The sequence below is a fragment of the Myotis yumanensis genome, unplaced genomic scaffold (genome assembly GCF_028538775.1).
Source record: "Myotis yumanensis isolate MYYU_CA2020_CCGP unplaced genomic scaffold, mMyoYum1.0.hap1 SCAF_11, whole genome shotgun sequence".
NCBI classification, from domain to species: domain Eukaryota; kingdom Metazoa; phylum Chordata; class Mammalia; order Chiroptera; family Vespertilionidae; genus Myotis; species Myotis yumanensis.
The window spans coordinates 23,864,621-23,877,292 of NW_027223762.1; the positions used below are offsets into that span (position 1 = coordinate 23,864,621).

At 46.9% G+C, this 12,672-nt stretch overlaps 1 protein-coding gene across 3 annotated transcripts in view; it reads left to right on the plus strand.

The window, feature by feature from the left end:
- The window catches only part of PRKCE (protein kinase C epsilon), a 443,541-nt gene that overhangs the window by 130,294 nt on the left and 300,575 nt on the right, over window positions 1–12,672 (plus strand). The gene's annotated exons all lie outside the window — the stretch shown is intronic.

Sequence of the window (12,672 nt, forward strand, 5' to 3'; positions counted from 1 at the left end):
CAAAGGGGCCAGGCCCTTCTCCCAGGGTCAGGGCAGGCCTCCGGGACACAGGCAGGGTATTCTCAGGGACTGGAGATTCAGTGGGGGAAGGCAGAGTATTTTGTGTGAGAAGTCAGAGGTGGGGACGAAGTGGCAAGTATCCAAGTTCAAGTATGTACTGATCCTCCAACAACCCCACAAGGCAGCCATTGTCCTTACCTCTGCTTTACAGATGTGGAAACCGAGGGCTCAGACAGCTTGTCCCTTGCACAGAATTGCAAGGTAATAGGAGAGCCAGGAGTCAAAACCATTTCTGAAACCCAGTCTGGTTCCAGAGCCTCATAGGTGACCATGAAGCCAGTTTCACAAACTCATCGGATGTCCCCAGGCGGTTTCATCAGGAACTAGGATCCCAGGGGTTTGGGAATCTGCACATAAAATAGAGACCCTAAGTGAATTCTACCTGCTGTCTCCCCAGCCTGGAGGAGCCCGGGCTGTGGGTGCGGGTTTTGCTGGGAACATGCTGGCAGCAGCTTCCTGACATCAGTTTGTTAGCTGCAACAGAGCCTAGACCTAGGAGCTGGATCAACACGGGGCCCAGGTGCAAGAGGCCCATTAGCAGACCTATATAGTTTTTGAGAACAAATAGAAATCCCATTAGAATAAAATGCAATGGAGATGGGGGAGTGCCCCTCCCCCCCAATACCAGAATAGCGGCCGGGGGCTCCACACTAGTCATCAACATTGGGTGACCTTGGCCACGGAGCCTGCCAGTGGTTCGGGGGAGCCTGCCAGTGGTTCGGGGCAGGGCCAAGTAGGTTCATTCCAAATGGTTTCCTAATCAGGTGTTTCAGGGGACTTTGTTGGGAGGGAGGGGTAACAAGACTCTAGCTACCAAGAGCCCTTTCACCAGGGATGTGTCATTTTATCTTTGTAATATATTTGGGTTTCATATAAGATTTCATCTGGAGAAGGAACAAAATTGAAAACAATGGCTTTACTGTATAAACAAAGGAAACCTGACAAATTGCCTAAGTATTCGGAATTCAGGTTATTACTCATCCCAGACTTTTGCATTTAAAAGAAATCTCTGAAAGGTTGATGTGTGGTCTGGGGGGATGATGTTCTGAGCAAGGTGCTGCAGGCTTGGAGACCCTGTGCAGTGGAGATAGAGTTAACAGGAGGCCCACCCAGAGCAATAGGACCCTCCCAGTCAGGTAGGATTGCCCTGGGACTTAGCTGTGGCTGATCTTAGGGTTTCGGGGAGAGCTCACAGTGGGTCTGTGCCCTGGTGCCTAGAGACCCTGAGGGTCAGGACCTGCCACTGCATTTCAGGGGCCTCGCTCTCTTCTGACTCTGACAGGGACAGTGCTTTCTTCCTGGTCACGCCGAGGCTCTTCCTGTTAAAGTGTCTCCGACAGAAGCCTGTGGCTACCTGTGATCCTCAGGAAATGAGTCATTGTGGGCGGCCGCAATTGCCAAATAGCTAAAGAGTCATCCCTTTCCTTGCACTTGCTTTTTATTATAATTTTTGATCAAAGTCATCACGTATATTTCAGCTTCCATAGGTAACATATGAACATAATTTCACTTTTTTCTGAGGGACTCTGGACTCTGCTTAGGATTATTGGTGACGTGGCGCCTTGCTGTCCACACAGTTCCTTTATTAAAGAACCCTCACCTTAATGCTTTCTTGTCAGCCTCCACTTAGTTCCATTTTTCCGCCTCTTCCCTATTAGCAGTCACTCTGACTGCAGTCAGGGGACCTGCTTCCAATAATCTCTCCTCTTTTCTACCCGCCCCCTCTGTGACTTCTGATTTGCTTGATTCCGATCTACTGTTGGTTTAGAAACCAGATAAATGATCTTGTTTGAACAGTTTATGAAATGAAATGAAACAAACTCCACGTGTGGACCCCAGGGACAATCAGCCCTGGACATGGATATCATGACATCAAACTTAATTGTTCATCCAGTGCCTTTATTACTTACTCCCTATTTAAGGTAGGCAAAGTAGTGCTGTCCTCTGGATTTTTAGATCAGAAGACGTGGATGAAGATAAATTTTCTAAATTCTTCACCTTCATAGATTTAAGGATGAGCTGATCAGAGACCTGCATTGACTTAGCCAGTGGTCCTCAGCCTTGGCTGAATTTTGAAGGAATATTCAGATAACAAGACCAGCCCCATCCCAAGCCAAGTAAGTCAGAATCTTGAGAGTCTAATCATGAACAAGGTTGAGAACCACTAATGTAGGCCCTTGTAACACGGCCTTGCTGAAGACCAGTGCCTTGTAAGCCAGGTGGCGGATCTAAGAAGGGTTTGAAATACCCCTGCCAGGACCTTCTAATGTGCAGCCAGGGCTGAGAACTGCTGCTCTAAGGTATTTTTGCCTGCATTGTTGCTGTTTGTACATCTGTACTTTCTGAGAGGCTCAGAAATCTTTTGTCATGTAGTGGTGTTTTTTTGGAGATGATGCTGACCTTTGTCTTTAGATTAGCTTTACAAGTCTATACCCAGATGGTGAAATTGGCCACTTGTCCATGTCAGTGTGACATGGAGGAAAGGAGAACTGTGATCCAACACCTGGGACACCACAGATTTGTCTCTGATTGTGCGAGTGGCAATCCTGAAAGCAGCCACGAGTTACAGGGGCTCACCCAGGCTTTGTGGAAGGACCAGCTTTGGTGATAACTGTTTGGACCGATGGCGCTTGTGTAACCGGCTCTATCATGCACGTTTGTATTTGCAGAAATGCACATATACTACGCGAGAGCATCGTCCTTCGGCCTTCAGATTAGATGTGCAGCTGAGTGAGGGATGCCGAAGAGCTACGTCAGTGCAACAAAATTCCCCAGTGTTGCATGAATGCAATGGTTTAGACAGATTCAGGGGCAGGGATCGTGTGAATATGTGTTGAGGGGGCCAGAATGTGAGAAAACTTGCAGGATGCGCCAGGAAAAACACACACGTGTGTGTTCCAATCGCACTGTTTTAGATTCTCAAATTCACTACTAGGGCCTGGGATATATTTAGCCTTCTTATCAGTGCATAGAGCAGGTTTTCAAGGCTTGTAGGATGTATCTATTAAAATAACCTATGTGAGTAGCTGCTCACTATAACATTTTTGTTCCACTGAAATACAATGAGAGGAAATGGGGCTCCAGGAAATGGCCATTATATCAGGGGATCCAAAGCAGCACAGGGCCACTCCAGTATTTACACACATTCTGGCCATTGTGCTTGCAACCTTGGGTAACCCTCCACTTTTTTCTGCTCCTTTTTAATCTTCGGTAGCCTTTGAAGGTTATCACTTTTCAGGAGGATGTACTCAGCTCTGGGCCTTGTGGAAATTGACTTGTGAACACACTTTGTATCTCTTTCTATGCCTTCCTTGGAAGTTTCCAAGGTTGTTGATTCTCTAGCCAAGCAGCTGACGGTATAACTCTGTGGTCTGGATGGTGGTAGTGGTGGTGATGGAGAGGGGGTGGAGGGTACCTCTCTGGGAGACCCCAGGCCTGTACTTGATTCAAGACCTTTGTAAAGGCGTATCTAAGCCTCCTTTTGTGCATGCACTGCCCCCAACCCCCACCCTTTGTAGTCTACAGCTCAGACTTCAGTGGCAAAGGGGAGGTTTCTAAATTGGCTGTAGAGATGCCTCTGACTTATCATGAGGCTGGGTGTGGGGGTAGGTCATGGTGGCCTACACTCTGCTGACCCTTTGCCCCATTCACATTGGATCAATTATGTCCATTTTAGATACCAGGCTCTCTGAGGAAGAGGATCCTAACACTAAAAGACTGAAGTTCACTGCTTAGGGTAACAGCACACTAGGGCTGGAGAAGACCTGGGGAGTTGTAAGTCCAGCTCTGGCTTTGGATGAGGAAAGGCCTCAGCCCAGCAGGTGGAGGTCCAAGTCCAGAGCCCTTTCCCTGTGGAGCCCTTTTGCAGTCCCTCAGTCCGGACCTGTGCCCATGAGATCTTGCTTCCCTCTTTCAGGCACCCCTTTGGGCCAACAGGATCCTCAACTACACTGTATTCTAGAAATCCCTATTTTCTTTCCATATTGTTTCTTTCTTTTATTTCTTTCTTAAAGAATGAAATTAATTAATTGATTTTGAATAACCAAATAGAAGCCCAGCGAATACCTGCTGAATTACATTCAGATGGGTAATTTGACCCCGGAATCTCTATGGGTAGCTATGCAGAGCACTTTCCTTCAAGGCAGCCTCTTCTTGATGTGGGTTACTGGGCTCCTGTCTGCCCATGCTGATGTTTAAGCAGAACTGAAGCTCAGATGCTCACTGCCTGCGGTAGAGCATGGTGGTCAAGAGCACACACTCCGACCCCGGCTGTCTGGATGGGAATCCTGGCTCCAGTACATACCCAACCACAGCACCTTTCTGGGTCTCAGCTAATGGGGCCTGTGCCATAGGGTGTTGCAAATGACCACATCCCTGTAGGTGCTGGGTGGATACCTTTTAAGCGCTCAGTAAATGTTATTGTCACTAGCCACTTTCCATCGCTATCCTAAACACAAAGCTATACAAATCGCCCCTCCTACTGCCTCTTTGCTCCTCTTAAGCTTATTCTGCAGAAAATGGTGGTTGAGTTTGACTTCTGGTGCCGGACCACCCAAGATCATGTCCCGCACCCACCACTCACTAATGTGTGAACTTGGGCAGTTGACTTAACCCCTCGGTCCCTAGGTTACCTCCTTGTAAAATGGGGTTAAGAAAAGTTCCTTCCTCCAAGAATAGTTTCTAGGATTGAATGTAATTACATATATAAATATAAATATTTCTATAAAATCTATAAATATACCCATTCCATCCTAAGCACTGACACATGGTAGGTGGTATAATGAATTTATTACGCTTCCTTCTTCCAACATGGATTTAAACAGGGCCCAGAGAGGCATTTGCTCCACAACATGCATTGGAAACCTCTTTGATGACCATGAGAAAGTGGCGAAGGATCCTTCCTCTTAGCCGAGTCTGGGCGAGTGGTGAGAACGTGAAGCTCTCAGTCCCCCTTGTTCCTGACCGTTCCTGGGCTTCTCTTCTCTCCCGCTGTTTTCTTTCCTCTTCTGCTAGCATATGTCTGTGTTTGGTTAGACAGTTAAGGGGGCGAGAGGCAAGCTGAGAGATGAAGAAAAAAGAAGTTATACCTAGACTTTCCCCTCAGCCCCCCCCTCCCCCCACTCCCTGCTCTTTGTAAACCCTGAGAGCTCACAGGTGTTCTGTCTCCTTTCTCTGCAGTGAGAATCCTGATCAATCCAGGTTGTTTTCCTCTAGCGGTGGTGAGGCTGGTGTCAGAAGCATCTCTCAAGGGCAGCCTCGGCTTACTGATGTTCTCTCTGATGCTCTTGCTTGTACTTCTTGCATAAGCGATGCGGGCAATTAGCCAATTCCACGTGTGCGGTTCTGTTTCCCCAGCCCTGATCCACACCAACCGCTGTGCTTAGTGCGAGGCCTTCGGGAACCATCAACAGCAGCAACAGTTGTTTCAATTGCCCCACAGATACGTTTGGAGCCAGCACCTGGGCTCCGCTGAAACCTGTGCCGTTGCCTGTGAAGGGTGAGGACAGGGTCTCACCCTGACCGGTGAAAGGTCTTGCTAAATAAATAGCCAGGCCAGAAGGACACTGAGTCATGACTGCAGGTTGTTGGCTTTTTTGCTTGCCTCAGATTAGTTCTGGTTATTGCTACATTAACAAATCCACAGCAATCTCGCAGCCCCATGCCCCAATCCCAGGGAACACAAGATTCTGCCCATCCCTGAAACGTTGTCTCATTGTCGTGGGCCGCAGCCCCGGGACCCCGCTGGCGACCCAGGGAGACGCAGATGTTACAGCTCACTGCAAATGGGATTGTTGAGCAGTCAATGCCGGCCGCTTCCCCGGGAGTGTGGCATCATTGATTTATGAATTATGGCCCTTTTAAACTCTCTGCTTGCCTCCTCAGATATCGACGTTTTAAAAAGCGATTTCTCATGTGGATCCTTTTCAGAAACACATCCGCACGGCCCGAGATGGGCTCTTGGGCCAGAATAAATGGAGTGGCGCATCTGGGCTGAGGCTTCCTTTGGATAATGAATTATTCAGGGAGAGGTTTTGTTTTTTTTTGAAAATGGCAAATGCATTGGCAGGATAGACAGGAAGGAATTACACTCCGGGTTGGGTTTCTTATCTTTTTTAGGGAGGGGCTAACCATCCTGAATGAAGCAAGAAGCTGTTTCTTCCCTACTCGTGCCTTATTCCAGCACAGACCTGGCTGCAAACCTTTTCTGTGGCTCCAAGGACCTGGGGAAGGAACTAGGTATTGCTGTTGCTAGAAACCTCAGCGCGTGAAATGGCCCAACATCACGGTCCCTTCTAAGGGTCTCTGACTTCCTACATTCCTCAGGCAGTGACAAGTTTGGATGCTTGAAGTACTACCCTTCTCCATTTTTAATTATTGGAAATAGGAATCATGGCCATCATGTATCGCTCACCTGCCATGTGCTTGGTCACGGCTCGATCATACAGTGTCTCACTCAATTCTCATGGTCCCTACGTGGGAGGGGCTGTGATTGGCCCCATTTCTTTTTTTAACAGGGAGAGAACCTGAACCTCAAAGAAGTAGACGTTTCCAGATCACAGAGAGCAGGAGGATTCAGACCCAGTTTTTATTGTTGGTTTGTTGTCCTTGGTTTCCAAACTCTTTTCTTTACTCTCTCTGCCCCCCACCTTTCCCTGCCTGGAGGTCACTACTGCCAGGCCCGGGACCCATTTCCACCTTCCCGAAGCGGTGAGGCCAGCACCGCTGCCTCTCCTCGGGTGTCCCCAGCTGAGGTTTCCAGAGACAGCAGCACCCATTCCGATGAGCCAGGGTCACAGTTTCTGGCGCTCCTTGGTGTGGATGCATCTGCCACAGGGACCACAGCTTGCACCCGGAGACATCGTAGCACACGCCCTTCTGAGCGCAGGCTTATTCCCTCCTGCCTTCCATCTCTTCCCCTCCTCCACCTCCATGCTCTGTTCTCCCTCCAACCTCAACGCTTGACTGCTTTCAATTTGCTCAGCCTATTGTCTGCTGCTTGGCCACACTGGATTCCCTGCGCGGCCTGAAGATCATGGGGCAGCTGCTTCAAAACCACACACACTAGCTCCCTGGGCTCCGATTCCCTCAACAGGGGCTTTCTGGGGATCGGCCACCCTGCCACTTGCCCATCTCACTTCAGTGTCTGCCAACCCCAGCCAGGTGGCCAGGAGAGGAGCAAAGCTGGACAAGGCATTTGTCTCCATGCATTTGTGCACTGTGGGTTTCTGCTGCCTTTTTAGTGTGACCCCCACTGAGACATGACAGTGCCTTTAAAATGCTCTTATTATGAAAAATTCCCAGCGTTCAGAAAAGCTGAAAAGGATAGAAAAGTAAACACAGCTTATTTTTTCTAAGTAATTCTCCCATCCTCTATCTCCCTTCGCTCTAGTCTTACTTGTATTTCTCTAATAGTTATTCACATCTCCGTGCCTTTACCTATACTGTTCCTTCAGTGTAGAATGCCCTTCCTTGCTCTACTTGCCTAACTCCAAGCAATTCTTTGGCATCTTCCTCAGTGCCTGCCCTAGGTTAGTTGTCCCTCTTGGATGTTCATAAAGTGCCCAGGTAGAGTTAGGGTCATGTGGTGGTAGATAACAACTCTGAAGCTAGATTCAAATCCTAGCTCACCGTGGGAAACTACTAAACTTTCTATGCCTTGGTTTCCTCTTGTGTCAACAGTCCATAATAATAATTTCTACTTTGGGATGTAATGAGCATTAAGTGAATTAACATATGCTATGCACTGAGAACAATGCCTGGTACATAGTAAGTGCCACGCATGTAAAGGTTGGCTATTATTGATCTCTTCTGATAGCATTTAATATTTACCAAACTGAAATTATCACTAAACTTGAACTTCTTGAGAGGACGTACTCTATTAGCTTGACTTGGGCAGTCTAATTCCAGGCAAGTCAACTGAACCTTTCTGGCCTCTACTTCTCCATCTGCTAAATGGGGTTACTATAATGTCTATAATTGTAGCGCTAGGAAGAACTTCACAAGTCCCATGAGGCTGTTTAACTTGACAAATAAAGATAGCAAAAAAGTTTAAAAATATCTCTATTTATGATTTATTTGAGATATAGCAATTCTAGAGAGTATGTGCCCAGTAGGGTCCAGCATATTTTGGACAATGCATACTTGAGAGGAGGTAGAGAATAACGCTTTCTGTGTAGTGTGTGATATTTTCAAAGACCTTTGTGTGTCTTGTCGGCAGGTATTATTAGCCTTATTGTCCATGTGGAGAAACTGCACCCAAACCCATTTTGGCTGAATTCACACAGCTGGTCCCTCATGGAGGCCACATTACTATATTCATTGAGCCAAGGACAGCTTTGGGATGGAGGAGGAGGAGGAGCCACAAATCCCCACGTCTTACTACAGTTACTCAGCTTTCCATGAACAAAGCGACTACACACCCTGCTTTGCCAAAGATGGTCCCAGTTAACACCTGTGGGCCCATCGCACACCTGTCCACTCTCACAGTGCCCTTTCCAGAGCTTGGGGGCCATGCTTGATGCTGTAGTTTGTAACCTTCTGAGCAAGGAGCTGAGGCCATTGTTCACCTCAATTTAATCTACTATGTAAGCCCGTGGAGCCACTGTAGCTGTGGGAGGAGGCGGAGCCCCTCAGAAAGACAGCCAGCGTTTACCCAGGCCCTGCACCCGGTCTCCCCGGAGAGTCTTGCGTGCTGGGCAGTGGTGTTTTGGAATGGAAGGCTGGAACTCCACGCCCTTGGGAAGGATGGCATTGCACTTCAGCGTTTTGTTTTGTTCCAAGCCCTGTCTTTTGGAATTGAGACTACCTTGGCATTTTTGGTGTTACACTTTTAGTGTAGATGCTGCTATGACCTACCTCAGTAGAGGTCAGGGGGTCCAGGTCGCCTCATGGGGCTGTGGCATTCAGCCGGATTTTAGCTAGAAGGAGAATACAAATTGCTAATACGCCAAAACCATGCGCTGGGCTTGCCGAGCCCCTTGATTTGCCAAAAACCAGGAATGTAGGTTTGTTTCCATTTCCTCATTTCATATTCCTGTGGAGAATTCTCGGGAGTGCATTCTGCGATAAATCCAGGGGCTGGCTCCTTGGAGTCCTGGTTAAGGCCAAGTTTAATAAAGTTTCCAGGAGGGCATGCCTTGGAGATACTGTGGGCTCTGTTCCAGACAACCGCAATAAAATGAGTATTGCAATAAAGTGAGTCATAATCTTTCTGCTAGTGGAGAGTCTTGCCGTCAGTTTGTAAAAAGCGCAACACCTTTGAAACGCAAGAAAGCAAAGAGCAATAAAATGGGGTATATCTGTGCTTTCTCCCAGCTTGATCTCAAGGAACACAGCAAAGTTATTTGTGCAAGTGAAGTGCATAGCTGAAACCACTGTTCCCTTGGATTAGGCTAAGTGAGGTTATAGGAGGCAGATGGGAAAAATAACAAAGAATTATAGAATAAAAATGAGGAATTTACACTCGGGAATATATAATATGAGCTAGCTTTCATTATGTCCATTTTACAGATGTGCGAACTGAGGCTCCCAAAAGTAGCCATCCAGCTAGTAAGTAGCAGAGCTGTGATTTGAACTTGAAAAGACCATGCTCTTATCACTGAAACACACTGCTTCCTGTTTAGGCTCATACACATGCCTACCCCTCAACATTTATAGCGGCTAAATATTGGAATGTTATAAGTCAAACAAACTAACTGTTAAGTAAAATACATTCTAACCTCTAAGTTTGACAAATATACCTTCAGAATGACTTAAAACTTAAAAATGTGTAAAACCAAAGATTTATGATTGAAAGTCAGCAAAATATCAAGTTCAGGTTACACATTTCATGGGAATATTTTTCTTGCTAAATTTCATTGTTTTGATCAGTAATTAAGTCTTGAATCTTTATTAAATCAAGAAATCGTAATTCTGTTTCAAATTGAATGTAGGTCATGTTCAATAGAAACCCTTTCTTCATTGTTTTCAGTTTTTTAAAATGTAAGCATTTTCCTTCATTACTAATTTTCCATTTCCTTTTTCTTTTCAATTCTTTCTTTTCTGAACTCCACTTTCTTTTCTGTTTCTATGGTGATATCAACTTATACTGATTCTCAGTGATCTAAAGAATAACACAATAAAATATAATTATTTAGAGTATAAAAAGTTAGTGTATTTTATCAAATATGTAAATTGCAATTAAATATCAAAATTGAAATATTGAATCGATGTTTTCAAAAAATTTGTTTTGCTTTGAAAACATTCTGAATTATCCTGTGAAACTTAAAGGCAAAATGTCAGTATAATTAATGAATATTTTAAATTTTTAAATGAAAATTATGTAAGTAAAGCTAAAATTGTAATTTAACTTTTGAAAAATTAATTAAATCTTATTATAAGTTTTTAAAAGTAAAACTCTCCATAATTTTAGGATTCTAATCAGTCGAATTGCTGACATATAGACTCAGTTTCCCCTTCATTTTGCTATGACTCGCTTTGAATTGATACACATTTAAGGTAATATGAGTCGGTATTGCAAAACGTCCCCCGTTGCCATGAGCAACCACTAATGCCACACAAACTCATGAGTATCCCTGGAACCACAGATTGGAGTGCAAAGAGAAGCAAGACAGTGTCCACTTGGCTTACTGAGACATATGCAAGGCTACTGGTTATGCAAGACCCAGTTGCATTCATTCATGGGATCTTTAAAGGAAGAATTGTGCAAGTTAGTTAATTTGCTTCTTCTCTTACCTAAGCCCTGAGATCACTCAAATCTCCCCACACTTCAAAGCTGGTCTGTCTCCACTGCCCGAAGCAACACAACCCACGCCTCTTCCTGGCATTTGGATGCAGTTGGCTTTGGCTTTGAGCACCTAGGACAAGAGATGTGGGGCCTGAATACGTACATAGGAGAGTGCGTGTTTAGGGTAATAGGTCAGGCTAGGTCTGTACTGCGTACCAGCTCTTAGCAACAGAAATACCAAATATATATATATATTTTTTAACAAATGAAACTTTTGTGTGTGGTGTGATATGCAGGGCTCTCTAAAGCACTGGGCTCAGGGCAGGCTCCTCGTGCTCACATCTACCGCTGGTAGCACTCAAATTTCCTTAGTCCAGGGGACAGACTCGGTTTCCTCTTGCTGAGGTGGTGGAGGGGGTATTTATCAGAATCCGACCCAGGCTGGACCAGGGCTGTCCAGCACAGGCAGGATCAGGAGTTAGAGTCATGTCACCAGGGTGCAGCTTGGTAAGGGAAGCCCTTAGTGAGGGATTTCTGGACTTCTCATTCACAAGGTGTGGAGGGCCTCGGTTGGTGCTCTTCCCATGGTATGTGCTGGGCAGGGGGAGGTGGGGCTGGGGTGGGGGAAGGACAGGGGCGTGGGTAGTACCCTCCAGGCTGGCCAACATTGAGTCGATGGGAATAACAGTTGCAGGGATGGCACGGGGAGGAGGTGGTGCAGGAGAGCCAAACTGCCCAAGGCTGGATGGTGTCTTACAGTGAAGGTACGAGGCTGTGCTGTGAACTCCACACAGTCCAGCCACAGGCTGCTAGGGTAGGGTGGGCGTTTTCAAGAGACAGGAGGGAACAGAACAGGCCAGGATGAACAGTATGGGATGCGAACTTTGAGAACATGGGGATTACCCAGCCTGAATCACATTCCTCAGGCTGGAGCGCAGCCCTACAGCCCCACCGAGGCTGGCCGCCCCAGCGAGCATTCAGGTCACCTGTGTCATTGGCCGTGTCCTCGGGCCAGGCCTGGAGTGTCCCGAGCCCCAGCACACCTGCAGCACCAGGCAGGTGCCCAGGGAGGTTTTAATAAGCAGCTGGCTACTGGCTCTGGCAACAGGCAATGAGAACCCAGTTTTGGACTTGGGTTCAAGGGCAGCCTCCATTCCCCAGGAGGACTAAGGACTGGAGAGAGGGAGAAGGAGAGCCACAATCCTGGCAGAACTGGCAGCTGGGCAAGGGGCCAAGTCCATGCCTTAAGCCTTATGGGGGCGGGAGAGGGGGTTCAACCTATGGAGTGGGAAGCAGAAGAACAAAATAAACCTCCCATCACTAAAACTGGGGAAGGAAGTTGGAGCAGAGCTAGCAGTGAGCTGGCTTCCCTCCTTTCCTTTTGCCCTTCTACAAATATTCATGAATTGTCTCCCATGTACCACCTCCGATGAATGAGACACGGTCCCAGACCCACTCTGGCCAGGTGTAATGAAGAGAAGATCATTGCAGTACACTGAGACCAGTGCGGCCTGAATAAATGCATCACTGACCTGTATCAGGGAAGATTCCTTAGCAGCCTCAGAAGACAGGTAAGAGTGAGCTGGTGAAGGGCCTTCCAGGCTGGGGAACCGTGCAAGCAAAGGCAGAGAGGTGAGTGACAGCATTGGAGTGTTCTGGGATCTCTAGACAGTAGAATCTGTGGGGTTTGATGGAGAGCCCTGAGAAATGTGGCTGAAGGAGGATCAACCACTCCTGGGGGCATGGTTTGCTAGGCTCCTGTGTCCCCCTTGATCTCACAGGCAGCGATGGAAGCTGAAGTGTGGTCATTTTTAGTGCTTTGTTAGAGACTGGATTTTAAAATGAATTTTTTGGGGATGCATTGGGAGGAAGGGAAGCCAGTTCAG